Below are 22,828 nucleotides of genomic sequence, written 5' to 3' on the forward strand. Positions count from 1 at the left end.
AGGAAGAAGCTCCTGCTGCTTCTTCCCTGATTGCCCACTTGGGTGGTTCTTCTCCTTTCTTTTTTTGAATCACTTCAACTCCTCACCTGGGTATTTCAGTCTCAAGAGAGAGGCCTCAAAAACATGGAAACAGATCAAACCACCAGCCCACTCCGGGAGCCCTAGCACCCTGCAAAGGCACCTGAGGCTACCAGGACCAAGGAGTCCAGGGACCAACTGACAGCAAGGCCAGCACTGGATGGGGAACTGGGTGGCCTTGTTCCTGCCTCTAAACTTCTATGTGACACTGGGCAACTGAGGAATGAAAATAATCGTACCTGTCCTGAGGCTGGGGCAGGGAGACATGAAGACTTCAGTAAAGGTGACCCCACCAACATGGTGGGGAGTCTTCTGGAGCTCAGTCTTTAAGGCATGCATTCTCTTATGACTAAAACTCCCCAGAAAGTCCCCTGGATTCTGCTCAGACCAGCAATTAATTGATTGATTGATTCTGTACCAGCTGTGTATTAGGGCCTGTATAAGACTCCAGGGATGTAGAAATCAATAAAAGTGATTCCTGCCCTCAAGGAACTTGCTGGCTCATGGCATATAACAGACATCACGGTCACAAGGCATGAGTATTGGCTGTCCCCAGACATCTGAGAAGGACTGTCGGCTGTGCCTGGCTGGGCAGGTGCCAAGGGATCCCGGAGGAGGGGCGCACACAGGATCTCGAAGGAGAAGGAGGACAAGATGGGGAAGAGCAGCTGAGGCAGCAGGAATAAAAATGCCAAGTCATAGAGGAAGGGGAGGGGATGGAGAAGGGAGATACAAAGAGGTTTGACTTCCTTGAGTACCTACTATGTGTCAGGCTCTGTACCACTTGTTCCCATCTCATTATCACACTGGTTCCTCCAAACAATTCTGTACAACTGGCATTCTTAACCCCATGCCCATTTCACTGAAGAGGAAGCTGAGGCTCAGAGAGGGCCAGCAACTTTTCCAAGGTCACACAGCTCCTCCATGCTAGGTCTGAGACACCAGCAAGGACTCTCAGTCTAACTCTAAAGCCTGGAGCCTTTGCCCATCTCCCCTCACCATGAGCATCCACCTCAAGGTAAGGGAAAGGGGGGAAGTGCCCTGTCAGTATTCACCTCTTTCAGGCAGCATTGGAGACACGTGCATTCATTTGATCAACAAATATTTATTGACTCCTTCTCTGGGCCAGGTCCTGTGCTGGACCTGGGTATATAAAAAAAATAGCAGTGACAAAACAGATCCCTCCTTGACCTCTTGGAGCTCCACAGCCAGGGGATGATGTGGGGACTGCCCTCATCTCCTGGCAAAACCCTACCTGATCCAGCCTTAAAAACAAATCTGGTGCTGTCCAGGCCTAGAGAGTGGGGGTCACAACCTCCCAGAGCCATGGCTAGGGAGGAAGGAGGCAGAGCTGTCAGCTCAGCGCAGGCTCCTCTTATCAGCATGGGGCCCCAGCCTCCCTGTTTAAAGATCGCCTCCGGCGCTCTCTTAAAGATGCTAACATTGCAGCTGACATTTGGGAGATTCTGGCAGCCGATCAAACCTGAGCTGAAAATCGGAGCTGCCTGGCGGGGGGTGAGCACCAGGCAGCAGGAACCCGGGTGGCTGGGGCCATGAGTGGCAGGGCTCGGGCAGCCTGTGATGGCCAAGGCTGTGCTTCTAGCCCAGCCCAGCCGACCCAGGGATCCTCTGGAAGGACACAGGGGAAGAGGAGGAGAGCAAGGAAGGAGCAGGAGGAGAATGGATCTGGAGAGGAGACTTCAACCCTTTAATTTATCCCCTAATATTAGGTCATTACCAAAAATCAGACCAATTGGCAAAAAAAAAAAAAAAAAATCACAGGGGTGATGACCTATGGAAAAGGGGTAAGATGGAGGAAGGTTCCTCATGCCAATTACATCTCTTGCTGCAGTGCCCAGAGCTGGAGCCCACCCAATGTAGGAAGGAGAGTGCTCTGAGAAGAAACTTATGGGTCAGAGAGAGGAGTGAGGAGAGACAAATCCCCACCCCACCTCTACCTTGGGCACTGTTGGCCTTTCACAAACTTCATCATGCTTAAGTCAACCTTATCTCCTTTCCCTTTTTTTAATATCCAGCATTATTTCCACCATCCATCCATCCATCTTTACCCACTCACCCACCTACCCATTCATCTATGCAATCTATCCACTTCCCTACCCTTCCATCTAACCAATTCTCCCATCTATCTTCTATCCATCCATCCATCTATCTAGTTATCTAATCATCTTCTCATCCATCCATCCATTTAGCCATCACCCATCCAACCAGCCACTCATCCAAATCTCCACCCACTCCCCATGCATCCTTTCAAAGGACATTTCTTCAGCACAGGAGAGGCACATCAACTGAGCTTTAGAGAGTCAGGAAAGGCTTCTAGGAGGAAAAACATCGAAGCTGAGATATGAAGAATGGGTAGGAGCCACCCAGGTAAAATATGGAAAGGAAGGTGTTCCCAACAAAGGATGGGAAGCAAGAGACAAAGGCTTCTTAGGAGAATATCAAGCCACATTCTGGTAGTAGCTGAAGAGAGAGTAGCTTACCAGAGAGTCAGGGAGACACTAACTCTGAGACCGATGTGGGCAGCAGGGCCAGGTCATGAAGCCTGGATAACCAAGTTGGCACAGAACCAGGCACCTGGGGACCATGGCTGGGGAAATGAAGGACATGGAAGAGGAAGTTTTGATCCTCCTGCTGTTTGCCACCGACCTCTCCAAATAAGCCCCACCCAGTTCCTGCAGTGCCCCCTCCTCTGAATTTCCAATGTGCTCACAGTCAGAGCCCTACAGTTCCACCCTGACAGGCTTTTTCTTGATGTGTGTGAATCCTAGCTCCTTGGGCTCAGGGCTATACCTTATACTTCTTGGTGTCCTGCCCCATGGTACTTGGCTAAAGCTCAAAAAGTATTCAACAGATGAGAAATATCTATCCTGTCCCTAAAGCCTTCTCTTTCCCCTCTTCTTGTCAATCACCCTGCCCTGCAACCTGGGTGTTCATCCTTATCCTCCTCCTTTTTCCTCAATGTCCCCACCAAGTCAAGGCAATCACCCACACCTATGGATTCCACTGCCGACATATCTTGAATTTGTCCACTTCTCTCCACCTGCTTGGTCACCAGGCTGGGTCAGTGCTGCAGCCCCCTCACTGGTCTCCCTGCGTACAGGTTTGGCCTCTGTCCAGGCCATATACACAGTGCAGTCAAATAGACCGTCCTAAAATGCCAACTTGACCTTTCATGCCTCCCTGTTGCCCTCTGGATAAAGTCCTAAGTCCCTGTCATGGCCTATCTGACCCTTCCCAAGCTGACTGATGTTGGCTTCTCTGGGCTTCAGATTCATCTGTCTAAGATGTGAGATTCATCAACTTCACTGCTGTCCAACTGGGTCTACAAAGCTATAGTCCTGACTCCAGTCACTGGTCTATCTTAGCCAATGGCTAGGTAAAAAGTCCTGAATCTTTAACTTCCCTGCTTATCCCTACACTTGACTCAGACCCCATGTTCTGTTCCAGCGAACCAGGGAGCAATCCCCAGATTCTCCTTCCCCAGGTCTGACAATTTCCATTTGGTGTTTGTGCCTTAAACCAAAAACAACTACTTGGCCTCTTCTCTGCCTGCAAAACAGTTTTGCTGATTTTATGGGGGCAAAAATTTCCTTCCTATCTTCACATTCATGGGAAAGAAAGCGCCTGGCCATGACTCAGAATTGGATTCTAGTTGGAGGCGTCCTCTCCGCTGGCTGCAGGGAGAGGGTTTATCTGTTTGTTCCTTGACCTTGAGAGGGAGCTGAGGCAGCCAGAAAGACAAGAGGCAGGAGATGGGAGGGAACGGGCAGTCAAGCTGGAGCTGTGGCCCTGGGACCTTGCGCTCTGCCTCAAGGGACCAGCCAGGTAATGGAAAACAAGATGAGAGGGGGAAGCAGGCCACACTCCGTTGCAGTGGAGGCGGGCCACGGAGCATCTCCTGTGCTTCATCCTCCATGGGTCCCTAGACCTCCCTGTCTGCTTCTCCCCACCTCTGGCCCCCCCCTAGAAACTGAACAGATCAGGTATTCAGAGAGCTGGAAGGAGACTTAAACCATCTAAGCAGAAACCAGCTTTGCCATACACATGGTGGCCAACTGTGCTGTCACAGACCCCCCATGAGATGGAGGCACCAGTCAGTCTCAGCAGCCTGTCCTTGCCCACAGACAGCTTGCAGACTGAGGAAGGTGGCACCTACAATGGCAACAGATAATGAAACAGATAAAGGAACCATCACCACCAGTTGCTGTAGATTCCAACTCATAGCCACCCCATGCGTTTCAGAGCAGAACTGCACTGCACAGGGTTTTCAATGGCTGTGACCTTTTGGAAGCAGATCACCAGGACTCTTTTCCAAGGTGACTCTGGGTGGTTTTGAACCGCCAGCATTTTGGTTGGTAGCCTAGTGTTTAACCATTTGCTCTACCCAGGGCCTCCTAGATAAAGGAACAAAAAACCCCGTGCTGTCGAGTCAATTCCGACTCATAGTGACCCTATAGAACAGAGAAAGGGCCTTTATTACAAAGATCCTTCTTCCTCCTCCTTGTGCATGGCTAAAATTTAACCCATACATTTATTGAGCACCTTCTATTTGCCAGCATCCCTACTCTCAATGAGCCAACCATCTTTTCTCCAACTGAACTGGAGGCAAACTTAGAGTAAAAAAAAGTGCCAAAAAGTAGGGCCTGTTTATTCCCTCCAAAATAACCTTATTCCTATTACAAAATAACATGTGCTTATCATAAAGGTATTGTAAAAAAATATAAACTTAATGAAGAAAATAAAACCACACTTGACCCCATCATCCAAAGATGACCGCTTTTGAATATTGTGAAGGGTTGATTCCTCTTGTCATCCATATCTAACAGTTTAGAGCCTTGCCCACAATGGACACACAAGAATGACTTTATGTCTGATCACTTATCTGATCTGTTTATTCATTGTTCATTAATCCCAAAGGCATTCATGAACCCTCAGTTTGTAACAATTTAGTGGTGTTTTAAATTTTTGGGGGGTAGAAAGAGATGTACAGAAACCTAAGCTGATGGCAGTGTCCAAAACCAGAAAACCACATCCATTGCTGCTGAGTCTATTCTGACTCATAGTGACCCCATAGGACAGAGTAGAACTGCCCCATAGGGTTTCCAAGGAGCCGCTCATGGATTTGTACTGTCAGCCTTTGGTTAGCCACGGAACACTTAACCACCACAGAGTTCCACACAGCTCAGTTTCTGCACCAAGTGACTTACAACAAAGCACAATCTATCAATCAAAAGTAATTTAAATGAATTTTCTGGATTTCTTGTTTCTTAATAGGAATAAGGTTATTATAGAGGAAATAAACAGGTCCAAAGAACTTCAAAGGAGCCTAACTTACAACCCACAGTAAAAGCTCTCACCAGCCCCTTTTCTCTCATCCTGGGGCTCTCTCAATAGTAGCTTTGGGTCTTTGCACATGCCCAGGTCTCCTGAACAGTCCTGACACCATCTAAAGGGCTTCTCTGTCACTCTCTGCTCTCTCTTTCTCAGAGTTCTCTTATGTAATATACTCAATGGCCAAGTCTTTCTCTTCCCCTTCCCCGGATCCAGGTTCTGGAGCTTGACATGTCTAGGTCTAAATTCTAGCCTCACTACTCAGCAGTTATGTCGTTGTTGTTGTTAGGTGCGATTGAGTCAGTTTTCGACTCATAAGGACCCTATGTACAACAGAATGAAACACTGCCTGGTCCAGTGCCATGCCCACAACTGTTACGATTGAGCCCATTGTTGCAGCTACTCTGTCAATCCATCTCCTTGAGGGTCTTCCTCTTTTTCATTGACCCTGTGCTGTACCAAGCATGATGTCCTTCTCCAGGGACTGATCCCTCCTGAAAACATGTCCAAAGTATGTAAGACGCAATCTCGCCGCCGTTGCTTCTAAGGAACATTCTGGTTGTACTTCTTTCAAGACAGATTTGTTCATTCTTTTGACAGTCCATGGTATAGCCAATATTCTTTGCCAACACCACAATTCAAAGGCGTCAATTCTTCTGACTTCCTTATTCATTGTCCAGCTTTCGCATGCATATGATGCGATTGAAAATACCAAGCTTGGGTCAGGCTCACTTTAGTCTTCAAGGCGACATCTTTGCTTTTCTACACTTTAAAGAGGTCTTTTGCACCTGATTTGCCCAATGCAATGTGTCTTTTGATTTCTTGACTGCTGCTTCCATGAGTGTTGATTGTGGATCTGAGTAATATGAAATCCTTGACAACTTCAATATTTTCTCCATTTATGATGATGTTGCTTATTGGCCCAGTTGTGAGGATTTTTGTTTTCTTTATATTGAGGTGCAATCCATACCAAAGTCTGTGGTCTTTGATCTTCATCAGTAAGTGCAGTTATGTAGCCTTTGGCAAATCACTGGACCCAAGGCTTGGTCAATGGACTGGTACTATTCCACACACTGTTCGTTGACATGATAAGTGTAGAAACTGAGGATAGGCGTTTAGAGACTTTCATAGCAATTTGACATTATCTGCATTCAATTGTGATTGTATATAAAAGTACTCTTTCTGACCAATTAGATTTTTTTTTAAGTTCCTTCACTACAGACTGTTTGAGAAGTGTAGACTTAACCCACTCTGTGCCTCAGTTTCCTTATCTGTAAAATGAGAACACTGATGACCCTACCTCATCAGGTTCCTGGGTTAAATGTGCTAATTTATGACAGGCTCTTAGAACAGTGGCTGGGACATTGAACTTTCTTAAGAAATGTCCTTGTCATTATTATTTTTACACATTGTCTGGATTTTGCATTATGAAAACCAGAGGAGGGAGAGTGGGGGAGGGAAGGGGACCCTGGGCACTACCTCCTACCCTCCTCCCTTAGTTTCGTTTCTACAACTTATAGTCAGTCCTCACAGTTGGGGGCATCTCTATAACTGTATCCAGAACCTTTCAAGTTGATTATTTGAGAATGGAGGGAATGTTGTAAAAATATAAAGGTGCCTGAGAACGAGTACAAGTCTTATCAACTGGATTTGTATTGTATAGAACTGGGTTAGAACAGGAGAGCCTGTCCACCGCCCCTTTCTAGAACATGCTGTTCTTTTCAGAGGGAAGAGCACAAGCATACCGGCAAAGCCATGTGATGGCTCTGAAATCTCCTTGAAACTGGCTTGCTTTCACTTCTGTTCCTGATTCTTTGCCTAAAGCGAGTCATGTGGCCAAGCCTGCTGCTGGGGAGTGGGAAGTGCACTTCTCCCCCAGGGCAATGGGGGGAACCTGGCAATGGGATAGGCACGGGTAATCCCCTCATAGGGAGGACAGTGAATAATTGGGTACAATGACCAATCTACTACTGTCTACCATGTTGGTCGGTAATACTCATTTCTCTCTCTTATGCAGGTGTGGTGGATTAAAACCAAACCAAACCAAACCAGACCAGACCAGACCAAACCAAACCAAACCAAACCAAACCAAACCAAACCAAACCAAACCAAACCAAAACCCAAATCCTTTGCTGATGAGTCATAGTGATCCTATAGGACAGAATAGAACTGCCCCATAGTGTTTCTAAAGAGCAGCTGATAGATTTAAACTGCTGACCTTTTGGTTAGCAGCTGAGCTCTTAACCAATGCGCCACCAGGATTAAAGATGGATGCAAATTCTTTATTATCTGTCTCATCAAAGATGGGTTTTTCTCCTTCTCTTTGAATCTGGGCTGGCCCCATGATAGGCTCTGAACAACAGAATATACTAGAAGTGATGGTGTGCAACTTCTGAGGCTGGGATTTAAGAGATGTGAGGCATTTGCTCCCACCCGTCTTGAAGTGCTCCCTCTTGGAAACTAGGCACCATGTGAAAAACCACCATGCTGTGAGGAAACCCAAGATATCCATGTAGAAAGAGAAAGGAGCTCTATGTGGAGGAGCACCAAGGTGCTAAACAGATGAAGGAAGCGTTCTTGGACCTTTAGCCCACATGCTCAATATACGCTGGTGGAACAGACACAGGATACCCGGTGAACACTCTACTCAGAAAGTGTCAAAATGGAAGTTAAGTAGCAGTCACTGGTCCACGGCAATTCTGAATCTTGCTGGGTGGATGCTATGAGGGCCACCTACTCTGGACAAATGGAATGCTCCTTGATTATACCCCATTCTGCTCCTGTGGAATTGCTCCCTAAGCCGCTGTTCTACATGGCCTTTGGGCCATCCTCTGGGAGATCTTCCTTTTCCAACACCTCCTTAGCCACATCTAATAAGGACACTGAACAGTCCTCCTTTGGGGCTGAGCAGCTTTCTGTTTGTTTTCTGCTCATTGGAGCTCCGAGATGCTTCCAACGTCCTCAACAGTCACCATCCCTTTTAGTCTAGGCTGGCACCTCTTTTGAGAGTGCAACCTTCTTCAGAGTGTAGGTAACTTTTTATCTGTTTCCTGTCAGCTTCTTGCACCAAAAGATACACCCAACTTTTTTCTAGACTTAACTGCAGGTAACTTCAACCTGTGGACCTCGCTGAAAGATACCATCTTTATTCTTTTTCCACAGAGCCATTCTGTCTGACTGTGTGGATTTCCTAGTCACCTTAGTCCATTTGGAAACGCTGGTGGCGTAGTGGTTAAGTGCTATGGCTGCTAACCAAAGGGTCAGCAGTTCAAATCCGCCAGGCCCTCCTTGGAAACTCTATGGGGCAGTTCTACTCCGTCCTACCAGGTTGCTATGAGTGGAAATCGACTGGAAGGCAATGGGGTGGGTGGTGGTGGTTAGTCCATTCAGAGGTTTTAACAAAGAGTGTGATGGCCACACCCCTGATGGAATCTTTACTCGAGACTGAATCTTAATTGGACTTTATCTATCCCAGGGCATTTCTTTTTATTCTTTTCTCCCAAGTCTAGAAAATTCTTTATTGACTATTTGTAGATTATCCATTTGGAAGAATCTGTACAGAAAATTTAAAATTTACAATTAGGCTTCTCAAACAATACATTTCTGGGGACCTAGACAAAGTTAAATTTAAACCTCATATCTGTGCTAAGATCATAGCATGTATTCTAAACATAAATATGTCAGAAGTGTTACTAAAATGTCATTTGTAACTTGAATTTTGCAGAATCAACTAACTGCCAGAAGGGCAGGAACTGTGTCTGTTTTGCCCACTTGTTATGCAAAGTGCAGGGTTTTCCAAAAACGGCCTTGGGTTCCAAGTCTAGGTTGTCTGGATGATGAAAAGTTGAGATCAGGGTGGGGGAATCACATTTTCTTCCAACTCCAGGGCAAGGTGTTTGTGTACAAGCTCAGCTTCCCCCCACAGTGCGCCCCAACACTTCTCCCAGGTGGAGGCACTGCACCTGAGCTCCCTCAGGACAGGTGGCTTCTTTCTCCCGATGAGACCCCAGGGCCTTTGGGCACTGAGTGCCTGGAGTTTCTACTTAGTTTTTTCTTTCATTGGCCAGAGATGAGAAATAGCTGCATTTTTCAACCCTGCAAATACAGAATTTCTGTATTTTCTCTTTTCCTTTCATCACTGCTTGCACATAGGCTAATTCCTGTTGAAGAACATCTTTTCTGTAGTGTCCTGTGAAATCTGACCAATAGCAACCAAGACATGATAGGCATTGTCTGGATCCCAAGCTCTTTAGCTAAAGCCAGAAGTGTAGTACAGTAACAGCTTTGCAAGCTATTGCAGGAAACAGTTTTATGAAATGTTTCCCACTGTATAATATGGGTCACCATCTTTCCTGCCTTTAATAACTGTTTCCTCATCACCATTTTCCTTGTCACCCTCTACCTGGCCCCAGAGCAAATGGTACAAATTTGCTGTTGTTGTTATTAGAGCACTCTACTTCCAGGTACCAATTTCTGTATTGCTTGGGTTTTGCTAGGTTTTACTGCACTAACGAACATTCCCTAAATATCAACAGATTACCATAGCCAAGGTCTGTTTTCATTTAGGTTTAATGTTGGCTGCAGGGTGGCTGCCCCTCTGCCCCACCACTCAGCTTTACAAATCATTTTCGTTCTGGGATCTAGGCTGCAGGCCTGGCCCCTGTCTGGAGCAAGTCATTCAGAAAGAAAAGGCCAGAGGGCTGGAGAAACCACAGGATAGCTTTTAAAGCTGCTTCTCAGAGCCCTGGTGGCGCAGTGGTTAAAGCACTCGGCCGTTAACTGGAAGATCGGCAGTCCGAACCCACCAGTTGATTCATGGGAGAAAGATGTGGCAGTCTGCTTCCGTAAAGATTTACAGCCTTGGAAACCCTATGGGGCAGTTCTACTTTGTCCTATAGGGTCGCTGTGAGTGGAATCAACCCCATGGCAGTGGGTTTTTAGTTTTGCTCAGCACTGGCATATGGTCACTTTAGCTCACATTTCATTCGTCAAAGCAAGTCACATGACCAAGCCTGATGTCAGTGGGCATGGAATTCTGCTCCTCCCATAGTGGGAGTGGTATATGCATATATGGTTCCATTCATTGCTATTCACTGACCATGGGGCAGGAGGTATAACCCTCCTAAACCAGTCGCTATGGCGTCAGTTCCGACTCATAACAGGTAAGGTGCTTCCTTCCTCGGCGAGAATGACAGCTAGATTCCTGGGACCCTGGTTTCCCTGAGATACATAGCTGCTGTCAGTCAGCTCCAACTCATGGCGACCTTATGTACAACAGAACAAAATATTGTCCGGTCCTGTGTCATCCTCATGATTCCCGGCATATTTAGAGTCCATTGTTGTGGCTATTGTGCCAATCCATCTCACCAGGGGTCTCCCTCATGCTTGCTGGCCCTCTATTTTACCAAACATGATGTCCTCTTTCAGCAATGGATCCCTCCTGATGACAGGTTCAAAGCGAACAAGCTGGACAAATGTTCTGTTGTGATCTACAGGGTTTTCACTGTCTAATTTTTCAGTAGATTGCCAGGCCTTTTTTCCTAGTCTTAGCCTGAAAGCTCTGCTGAAACCCGTCTGCCATGGGTGACCCTGTTGGTATTTGAAATACCTGTGTTATAGCTTCCAGCATCACCACAACACACAACCACCACATTACAACAAGCAGGGCCCTAACCAGTCTTTCCCCATGAAGGTCGTGGAGCCTCCCACAGCCTCTGCCCCTCCCTGTGCACTCACGGTGCTGGGTTGCTCAGATGCCAATGCTGCCACTGTAGGCCAGCCTGTGTTCTCTGCAGCCCTGAGGTAGAGTTACAAAGCTGGGCACAACCTCTGTGCCCACCCATGGGGCACTGGATAACCCACGCAGGCACATCTGTACAATAGAATACTAGGCAGCCACGAAACAGAAGGAAGTAGAGTTATTCATACTGACTTGGAAAGGAGACCATTATGTGCAAAAGAAAATAAGGTGCCAAACAGGGTGCACAGTATTTCCCAGTTTTTATGAAAGATGCATTTGTATGTGTTTGCATTGACAGAAAAACCCGGGAAGACATAGTATGAAACCCCTGACATTGATTATATGGGAAGTAGAATTGGGGGGCGTGGAGGGATGGAGATAATTTCACTATTTTTTTTATACCTCCTGAAACGATTAAAAAAAATTTTTTTACAATGTCCATGTAACTCTTTTGTAATTAAAAAAATAAAAACAAGCAAATGGTGGTGAGCCTCCGTAAAATGCTACAAGAAATTTAACTCCACACACCTCCCTTCAGGCAAAAGTCTTCTTTGAGTTGATCAGAGTTCCTTTGCTCCTCTCCTGATGTCTTCCTGTCTGTTTTCGCCAGCACTTGCACTATCCTGATTTGGGACCAAGAAGCGTTTGAGACAACTTGGGCACCGTCCTGTCCTTGAGAAGCCTGGAATCTGTGGAGGGAGATAGGTAGGCGATCATAGTGATAAAAATTATCATCACAACTGGGGATGAGGGGTGTACCTCCAGACACTCGTACTTGGCTAAGGGTTTCACATGCATTAACCGATTGAATCCAACAATAATTCTATGAGCTTTCTCATTTTACAGATGAAGAACTGAGTCTCAGAGAGGAGCTCGACCCAGAGGTTAGTGCCTCAGGCAGAGAGCCTCTTGCGGGGAGAGAATCCTTCAGCCATTGAATCCCAAATCATCCCCAAGAAGCAACAGAGACACCAGGTAAGAAAAGTGGGTGTGCGGCAAAGTAGACGTGCCTCCTCCTATGTGCCAAGTGCGGTGCACCCGTTTATTTGGTTCTTGCAGCACCCACCCCCTCAGGGTGCCATTAACTTCATCTGATGTATAAGTGAAATGAAGGTCAGAGAGGGCTCAGTAGCCAAGACCACAGGGCTGGGAAGCAGCAGGGCCAGCATTGGAACCCTGGTCTGTCTGATTGCAAAGGCCTGGTGGTTCAGCACTGGACTGAGTGTCTGACCGTATCTGCCGCTCCGTGTCCTTGGTGCCTGCACAACAGTTGGCCTCGAGCTCCACACGTGGTTAGCTTCCCTCCCTACCCTGGTTCTGCACTGTGTGACCTTGGCCACATCCTTCTTGGTTTTCAGGCCTCAATTTCCTCATTTGCACAGGGAGGGGGTCGTTCACTACGGAAGTCAGGAGGAGGGCCCCGGGAGCTGGGGTGAATTTGGGAACCTGCTCTGCTTTCTGGGGCAGTGAGGCCCCGTTCCTGTGTGAGCCTGGAGCTGGAGGAGAGAGTCCTGCTGATGGCCTTCAGCACCCCCTAACCCCAGCAGCCTGGCTCCCACCGCCTCCCTTTGTGAGTCGGCCCTATTTGAGCAGACCTGAGCCACCACCCCCCACCCCCAGAGAATCACGCTGACACACTCTTCTCTGGCTGGGGCAGCCCTCCCACTCCTGCTGGTGCCCCAAGAGCCTTCAAAATTTTCTCTCCGGCTTTCCTTTTCTCCACACAGGCACGGTCTCTGCCGTGAGCTGAGCAGAGAGCGAGGGGGAGAGAAGGAGAGCGAGCGAGTGAGCCGGCAGGCGAGTGAGGGAGAGAAATGCAAATGTTTTTTATCCTCCTTTCTTTTAAATGCTGAAACCAGCCTTGACAGCCTCTGAAAATAAATGGCACCGACTCGCTGGGATTTCAAATTCCGTGATTAAGGGCTGAAGCAAATACTTTTTCGCTCGCTCCCTCCCCGCCTGCCTGCCTCCCTCCCTCCGCCCCCCGCCCGCCCTCCCTCCGTGGGCTGATAGAGCGGACAGCTTTGTGGGAGCCTGCCAGGAGCTCGGTACGCGCCTCCCGCCGCAGCCGGCAGCTTCAGCTCCGGCTCCGGCTCCCGGGCTGTTTATCAGGAGTGCTCACGCTTCAGCCACAAAAGCAGCTTTAAATCCCCTTCCCGAGCCCTGGGGCCCCCTCCTCCCACCTGCACGCCACACGCGTTACAAGCACACATGCACACTCAACGTGTGCACACACAAATGCACACATGCAAGGCACACATTCACACATACACAACTCACACACATGCACATACACAATAATAGGCACCTATGCATGCATGTACACGCACACCTGGCTCGAGTGGGTCTCTGACTATTCTCCAATCGGAGGAGGAAGCAGAGGAAGGCTGAAAAGTTGGGGGGATGAGAGGAAGAGGGAAAGAAGGAGAGAATGAAAAGGGAAGAGGCAGGGAGGGGGGAGTCAGGAGGAGAGAGGCTTCCTTTGGGTTGACAGTGTGTAGGGGCTGGCTTCAGGTGGCTTAGTGTGTGTGTGTGTGTGTGTGTGCCCTCCCCTCCTCTTAACTGTTAACTGCCCCCCTTCCTCCAGCAGCTCTGAGCTACCTCAGTTTCCCTCTTGCTGCCAGCCTGGCTGGCTGCCTTAGAAGTGAAGAAGTCCTGGCTGCTGAGGGGCCAGGCCAACTCTGGGTTGCTGTTCTGGGCATCTGGATTCTGTATCTGGAAAACGAGAGGCTTGCACAAGGCAGACCTCATGGTGGCCACCAGTTCTGTGCATTCATGGCACGCCAAGCAGAGCGGCCCTCCAGCTCTATGGATCTCACATGGGTGGGGGCACTAGCTCCATCCCTTTTATAGGCAGAATGCAGGCTCTGGTGGGTCTGGGAGGCAGGGTAGGACAGAGAACCCTCTCAGATGCCCTGAGTCTGTAAGGTCCACCTTTGCTAAGAGAAAACACCCTGACTGACCCCTGCCCCTCTGTGGCTGCCAGGCTTACTCCACTGTCTAGACACTGCTGATGGACTGATGATAACAGGCGCACCCAGGTGCCAGCTAGAGGTTGCCCCACTGCCAGCCAGTCATGCCCGGCTGTTGGGGAGCTGACAACTGGGAGAAGGTGCAGGTGCAGGGCTTCAAGATGCCCTCTAGCAGTGGTTAGCTGAGCTGCCCAGCAAAGGGAAGAGTGGGCACAGGTCTCTGGCCTCCCTTGGGGCACCCATCAGGACCTACCTTCCCCCCCCACCACGCACACACACTTGTATGGGTAATGATGTTTCCCTGAGACTGGCAATGCAGGGTTCTGGGGCCGCTGGGGGAGAAAAGAGCCCCAGAATATGAGATTTCCAGGCCAGCTCTGCACATCCCCTCCACACACACATTGACACTTATGCCTCCACAGGAAAGTCTGCGGCCAGGGCAGATCAGGGTTCATAGAGCAGCAGACAGTAATGACAATGCTCCTGCTTACTAAACTTTCTGAATTACTAAATAGAGGGATGAGCCCTGTGGCACAGTGGTTAAGTGCTTGCTGCCAACCAAAAGGTCAGTGGTTCAAACCAATGAGCTGCTCCTCCAAAGAAAGATGTGGCAGTCTGCTCCTGCAGAGATTTACAGTCTCGGAAACTATGAGGCAGTTCTACTCTGTCCTGTAGGGTTGCTATGAGTTGGACTGACTTGAAAGCAATAGGCTTGGTCTTTTGGTTTATAATAGAGGAAGGCCAGAGGGAAGGGGGCTGGAATGAGTGTTGGGGAGACTGAACAGATGGTTTTCTGGAAAGTCTCGGCTGTGTTCTAGTGGTAGCAACTTTCAGGGTCAGTGGCATCTCCGATCTACCCCAGCATCTCCCAGCTATTTCTCCTGGGCTAATTCTGCACCCAGCATATACATACTTTGTGGAATCCTCACTGTAAACATACCCATTTTACAGTTCAGGAAAAGCTGAGGCTCAGAAAGGCAAAGTGAATGAACAGATACTTCTCCAAAGAAGACATTCAGGTGGCTAACATACACACGAGACAATGTTTGTGATCATTAGCCATTAGAGAAATGCAAATCAAAACTACAATGAGATACCATCTCACCCCAACATTAATGGCACTAATCAAAAAAATAGAAAGTAACAAATATTGGAGAGGTTGCAGGGAGATTGGAACTCTTATGCACTGCTGGTGGGAATGTAAAATGGTACAACTACTATCGAAAACGATACGGCACCTCCTTAAGAAGCTAGAAGTAGAAATACTATAAAATTCAGCAACTCCACTACTAGTAATACATTCCACAGAAATAAGAACCATCACACGAATAGACATATGCACACCCATATTCACTGCAGTATTATTCACAATAGCAAAAAGATGGAAACAACCTAAGGGCTCATCAGCAGATGAATGGATAAAAAAATTATGGTACATACACACAATGGAATACTATGCAACGATAAAGAACAATGGTGAATCTGCTAAACATCTCACGACATGGATGAATCTGGAGGGCATTATGCTGCGTGAAATCAAACACAAAAGGACAAATACTGTATGAGATCACTATTATAAAAACTCAAGAAAAGGTTTGCACACAGAAGAAAACAATCTTTGATGGTTATGAAGAAGGGGAGGAGAGGGGGGAGGTGAGATCACTAACTAGATAGCAGGCAAGTGTTAACAGGAAAGACAACACAAAATACAGGGAAAGTCAGCATGTATTGACCAAGGCAAAGTCATAGAAGCTTCCTAGACATATCCAAACACCTTGAGGGACCAAGTTACTGGGGCTGAGGGCTCGGGACCATGGTCTTAGGGACATCTAGGTCAACTGACATAACATAGTCCATAAAGAAAACGTTCTACATCCTGCTTTGATGAGTACTGTCTGGGGTCTTAAAAGCTTGCAAGCAGCCATCTAAGATACATCTATTGGTCCCATCCTGTCTGGAACAAAGGAGAATGAAAAAACAAAAACACAAGGAAAATATTAGTCCAAAGGACTGACAGACCCCATGAACCACAGCCTCCACCAGCCTGAGCCCAGAAGAACTAGGTGGTGCCCAGCTACCACCACCTATCTTTCTGACAGGGATCACAATAGAGAGTCCTGGACAGAGCGGGAGAAAAATGTAGAACAAAATTCATATTCATACAAAAAAGACCAGATTTACTGGTCTGACAGAGACTGGAGGAACCCCCAAGACTATAGCCCCTGGACACCCTGCTAACTCAGAACTGAAGCTATTCCCAAAGTCTACCTTTCAGCCAAAGATTAGATAGGACTATAAAATAATAACATGTGAGAAGCATGCTTCTTAATTCAGTCAAGTGTATGAGACCAAATGGGCAACACCTGCCCAAAAGCAAAGACAAGAAGGCAGAAAGGGACAGGAAAACTGGAGGAATGGGTACAGGGAACCCAGGGTGGAAAGGGAAAGGGGGAAAGTGCTGACACAATGTGGGGATTGCAACCAATGTGTAATGGATTGAATTGTGTCGCCTCAAAATATGTACCAACTTGGTTAGGCCATGTGTAACTGTTCCCCATTTTGTGATTTTCCCATGTATTATAAATCATAATCTCTGCCTGTGGTTAAAAGGATTACTCAGGTCACCTCCCTGATCCAAAAGGGGGTTCCCCTGGGGTGCGGTCTGCACCACCTTTTATCTCTCAAGAGATAAAAGGAAAGGGAAGCAAGCAGAGAGTGGAGGGACCTCTTACCACCAAGAAAGCAGCAGCAGGAGCAGAGCAGGTGAGGTCCCTGCACCTGAGAAGCTCTTTGACCATGGGAAGATTGAGGACAAGGAACTTCCTCCAGAGCCCACAGAGAGAGAAAGCCTTCCCCTGGAAGCCAACGCCCTGAATTTGGACTTGTAACCTACTAGACTGTGAGACAATAAATTTCTCTTTGTTAAGCCATCCACTTGTGGTATTTCTGTTATGACAGCACTAGATGACTAAGACACAGTTACAAGACAATTTGTGTATAAGTTTTTGAATGAGAAACTAATTCATGCTGTAGACTTTCACCTACGGCACAACAAAATAAGGAAAAATGATGAAAAAAATCACCTATGTGAGACCAAATGGACAACAATTACTTTAAAACAAAGGTGAGAATGTAACAGGGCAGGGAAGCTAGATTAATGGAAACGGAACAACCAAAATGCAAATAATGAGAATGTTCACACATTGTTAAGAATGTAAACAATGTCACTGAACAATTAGCATAGAAACTGTTGAATGGGAACCTAAACTGCTGTGTAAACCTTCACCGAAAACATAATAAAATATTATTTAAAAAGAAAGGCAAAGTGACTTGCCCAAGACCCTCCAGCTAGAAAGAGACAGGTTTTACCCTAAGCTGTAGCAGAAGCCTCATTTGTTCTTTCTGTGCAAAGTGATTAGGCCGAACTGTGTGAGATTGCCAATAATCAACCGTTTGACCTACAATTCCACACGGTTCAACCCCAAAGCAGCGCTCATTGTACATCAGTTCAGGTCCTGGTCAATAACGCTTCAAAACAAAGCACCACCAAGAACAAAATACTGTTCCCCCTTCACCATTAGAAGTTCCACAAGCTCTCTTGGGTGGGTGGCTTCATTTAATCCCTCCATCCAGAGATAGGGACCCTGGAACAACATTACCAAAGCCACAGAGCAGGGTGGTTCTAGTTCTGTATCTGCTCCTGTCCTGGGGTATCTCCCTCACACCTCCTAGCTGCAGACGCTGTGACTCTGAGGAAGAGTTTCCAGATTTAACAAATAAAAATACAGGAAAAAACAGTTAAACTGGTATTTCAAATAAACATAACTTTTTAGTGTAAGTATGTCCCATGCATATACTTACACTACAAATTTATTCAGTGCTTATCTGAAATTCAGATTTATCTAGGCATCCTGTATTTTATATGACAATAGTATTTGGGAGCCTTTCTTTGAAGACAGGTTTCAAAATGGAGCTCTCCCATCCTGAAAGCCAGCCACAGGTGGGAACGGCACTGGTATCCTGAAATAAAGTCTGAAGTTTTAGGCTGAGACGGTGCTCTCTTGACTCCCGCTTAAGGAACTGAGTACCAGGGGTCATAGTCAATCATGAGAGCCCAGGACTTGAGGCATGGATTTGAGGGTAAGATGAAATGAATTAGTTCAGGATGAATAGCTGGGACGTGCTGGGGTGGACGGAAGATACCGCTTTCTGTGAAGGTTGCTGCTGTTAGAACACAGCTGAGATTTTCCAGAAAACCATCTGTGGAGTCTCCCCAACAACCATTGCAACCCTCTTCTCTCTGGTGTTCTTCCATTGTAGAGTCAGAAAATTTAAATACTCATTTTCCCAGCTTCCCTTGCGGGGGTGGGCATGTGACCCATTTTTGTCCAATGAGATGAAGGCAGAAGATCCTGGGGAAAACTTCTCTTCCTGAATTAAAAGGCAAAGATTTCATGGAAAATGTGCTTGACCCTGCCCTGCTTCTTCCTGTCTAGAATGTGAACGTGATGTCCAGAGATAGAGCAGCCATTCTATGACGGTGAAGACAAAAGCCAGACAACCAGACTGGCAGAGCAGGAAGCTAGAGGCACCTGGGTCCCAGGTAACTTCCTTGTGTGACTGCTATGGTTTAAAACACCTCTATCTCTCAACATTATACACGTAAGAAAAAGAAACTTATTTATGCTTAAACCACGCTTGGTGTTTTCTGTTTGCGGCCCAAAGTGGTCCTGACAGATTCACCACCCTTGGGGTCTGAAACAGGATCTTGGACTGTATGGACAGGGGTTGGAACATGGGTGAAAATTCATTGGTTTGTATGAACTGTTTCCCAAGCATTGCCTGGTACAGTGGCCCTGGGGCTGATGTTCCCAAGTACCCATTGTGGGCCAGGGCCTGGTGCCAGACTATGCCAAACTCTTCCCAGGTCTACAGCATAAGAGACAGTGTGAGGCACCAACAGGGCTTTTTGGGGAAGGACTTTCTTTTATTCTAAGATTATGTCCTGCCTACTTCTTTGGTTCTAAATGGTAATTTAATTCATGAAATGAAGCGAGAGTAGATGTTGGGATTTTTAATGTTTTTGCTTTGTTTTCATTAACATCTGCCCTAGCAAAAGAAAAAAATTGACAGTCCCACATCAGTTTCCAAATTTTCTTTAGGAATAGTGCTGGTCTCTGAAACCCAAAAGTTAAGAATCTCTCAGCTCACTCATACACCCCCAGGGCCCAGCTGGGAGAAGAGATGGCAGAGAGGGGAGGAGGCCCCTGCTAGGGGCAGGGAGCAGGGGGTGGATGGCCCAGGGCAGGTGAGCGCAAGCACTGTTCCAGTCCCTGCACTTTGGACCCGCAGGACCTGGCACTAGGAATTTGTTCCCAGCCTGCTCTGTGCCTCCCAATGCCCCCACCCAGGTGTCCCCAGAGAAGTGGGAACAGCCTGTTACAGCTTCCAGAAAGGTGCAGCTCCTGAGCACACCATGTTCTGGAGGCCAACAAGGGTGTGTTCCGGGCTCTGGCCAGTGGACCGTGTGTGGACACCTGCTTCAAATCCCTGAAGCTTGGCAGGTCTCTGCCAGGACAGCCACACAGAGCAGCTGGATGTTCAGCCCAGCGAACCCTGAGACAGCCAGGCATAGTAGGAACCCATGGGAAAGTTCAGCCTCCCCACCGTCCACCTGGGGTCCTGCAAAAGGCTCAGGAGACCCTGATGGCCCACCGACCCACCAACAGGAAGAGAGAGGAGCCTGGAGAGAGCGACCAACGGCAGAAACAGCACGTTGGGAAACTGCTCAACCAGGGAGATGAAAGGCCTACACTGTGCTACACTCACAGCATTTTAAACCTTGCAGCTCCCAGCAACTCGGCCCTAATGAGAAGCAGGAAGAGCTGCAGCAGGCAGAGAAGGTTGTTGCTGGGAGGCGGAGAGGTTGGAAAGGCAGGGAGCTTAGCCAGGGCTCCATGCCCTGCCACCATGCCCCGCCACCATGCCCCATACAGACCCCTGGGGTGGGGGGCTTTCCAAGCAGGGGAAGCAACCAGAATTCTTGGTCTGCATTTTGGGCAAACTCAAAAGGCACATACTGGAAGACATGTGAGGATTAGACCCAGGCTCGGGAAATAAATGGGTAGGACTGTGGGTCGTACTCATAGTACTAGGTATCGTGCCAAAAAGGCCCTGTGGCTGTTAAGCAAGACCTGGCACACCCTGTCCCAATCTCTACACAGTAAAATCTTACAGCTGAGGAACAGCAGAGGGGCACCTTGGTCCTATTCTTAGGGGCGAGGCCCCAGCTTCATCGACTACAAAGACGTCCGCAGTTCGATGTCGTAGCCACCTTGTTAATGAACACCCAATGCCAGAAGGAAATCTGGCCTGCCAGTTAGAGAAATAGCCTGACTCCTTCCAGAACTTCCCAACGTTATTGTTCTGACCAGGCTCCTGGAAGACGCCTCCAGATCCCTTAACATTCAGGGAGGTATGGGCTCCACTTGTATTAGGGAGGATTTATTTTATTTTTAAAGAAGTTGAGGCCACTTGGCAATCAGAGCCCTCATGGCTGGAGCAGGGAGACCCTCATCAGAAGGGGGATTAATCAAGGCTTCTTAAGGACATGCAAATCAGGAGAAAACTCAAGTGATTAGGGCTTGATGGGGCCTGGAGTCCAGCCTCTAGACCCGGCCTGAGAAGAGAGACTCAGAAAGCTGGTCGAGGTTACTCAGGCCCAGCTGGCAACTGGGGAGAGTGGACCAGGGATTGAGGGAGATGAGGGGAAGGAGGCAGGATGGGCCGCGGGAGAAACATCCACACAATCATGGCAAACCCGCCCGTGTGGCGGCGCTGCAGACATGGTACCCTGGCCAGCCTCCCTTCTTCCCCTGCAGCTGCAGAGCTTGGAGAGGCTGCTATGGCAGGACCACCTGCCTGGCTGGTACTTGCCCTCTTCCTGACGACAGAAGAGCTCTGTAGGAGAGACGGTCCCCTGGGCACTGCTCAAAGGAAATGTGGTGTCGGCAATCTGGCAGTGTCTACAGGGAGATAGATGTGCCCACCCCACATGGGGCCCAGCGATGCCACAGCTACAGGGTGACCTAAGGAAATAAGCTGGCATGTGTGTAAGAATGCCACCTTGGGGATGTGCACATGAGCGAAAAAGTGGAATCCTGTTCAACAGCAGGGGTTGTGTGAGCTGCTTATGGGACGGGTTTATGATGGGTGGTCTACCGTGCCCCCTGAAAAATGATGACTTAGGTGTACGAAGATGGCCACACATTGTTCAGGGAAGAGAAGAAACAAAAACAGATTTCAAACATTGTGGGTAGCCATTTTTAGAAAAACAAAAAAAGGATATAACTAGAAAATTCTGGAAGGGTAGTCACAGGAATGTTAACTGTGATTACTTCGGAGGGGGGCAGGTTTTAGATTATTGTTAACTTTCCTCTTTGGTATTAATTTTTTTTTTTTTTTTGTAGTGAGCATATGTTACATTTATAATCAATAAAGCTACTTTCTCTTCCCTTTTTAAGAAAACTGCTTTGTTGGTTGACCTCACACCTCCTCCCAGCCCCTTTACTATGAAATAAAATATCCTAGTGAACCATGAGGGTGACACCCATCCAGCCCCCTGTTTTCCAGGTTTGGGTCAGTGAGCACCATTTCTAGCACAAAGCAGCCATCTACCACCCAAGGAGCACTACCAGACCCTTGAACTGCCCCAGGTTTCTTTGAGTGATACAGCAAAACACCAGGGAGGCTGGAAGGCATAGCAATGCTCCCTGGCGGTGTGTACAGGCCCATATTCCCTCTCCTTAACCCTAGGGCCAGAGGTGTTCTGCAAATGCAGATTTGTTATTTTCAAGGAAAGAAATATGGTGCGTACAGTATATATTATGTATATATTAGGTAGCCCGCCAGCAGGGGCTGGGCAGCCCCCATAATCAAACACCCTAGTATCTCTGCAGTAAAATGCACAAACGTTCACCTCAAAGGGGATAAATACAACTCTATACAGCTTCACGTCAGCTGACGTCAGGTTTTGCCTCCAAATGAGTTTGCCACAATCTTAGCAAAGAACTTTGGGTTTTCAGACCTTTTATTAATTTCAGAATTCCAGTTAAGGGATCTTCGAGTTTGTTTGTTTAGCTGGCTTCCTGCAATGAAGCCAGCACCAAGGCCCTGCGCTTGGTTTAATGCTCTGTTGTTGACAATTTGAAATTCTTAATAATTTTTGAATGAGAGGCTCGCTTTTTGTTTTTGTACTGGATCCTGCAAATCATGTAGCTGGGCCTGCTCAACAAGGGAGTTGCTGTGCTAGTTGAATGAATGAATGAATGCATATTTGTATGTATGTATGAGTGAAATGTCATCCCTGCCCTGCCCCGTTTCGCCCCTTTCTGATTTTCCAACTTTGGGGAACACAGAATCAGCTCTCACTAGGGTCCTGAGTGGCCTGGGCCAGGGTGGCAGGGTTTCTGCCACCCACTCGCCTGGGGGAGCTTGATGTCCATGCAGATTCCTGAGGCACCCGGGCCCAGACTCAGTCTTGGGGTGGGAGTTGGGGTTTGAATTTCTAACTTGCACTCTGAGTAGTTCAGACACACATGACACTGAGAACCAATCACACGTTGGTTTTGAGAGCAGCTTCACTCTCTTTCCCTCCTTTTCTAGCTGTGCCATCTTAGGCAGGTTG

At 47.7% G+C, this 22,828-nt stretch overlaps 1 long non-coding RNA gene across 1 annotated transcript; it reads left to right on the forward strand.

The window, feature by feature from the left end:
• The first annotated feature begins 311 nt into the window (after positions 1 to 311).
• On the forward strand, positions 312 to 21,901 carry LOC135232432 (uncharacterized). Its single transcript, XR_010323001.1, has 4 exons — positions 312 to 1,096; positions 11,781 to 11,875; positions 12,017 to 12,145; positions 18,639 to 21,901. It is a non-coding gene; the product is annotated as an uncharacterized LOC135232432 (long non-coding RNA).
• The last annotated feature ends 927 nt before the right edge of the window (positions 21,902 to 22,828 follow it).

Source organism: Loxodonta africana, chromosome 9 (genome assembly GCF_030014295.1).
Source record: "Loxodonta africana isolate mLoxAfr1 chromosome 9, mLoxAfr1.hap2, whole genome shotgun sequence".
Classification (NCBI taxonomy): Eukaryota; Metazoa; Chordata; class Mammalia; order Proboscidea; family Elephantidae; genus Loxodonta; species Loxodonta africana.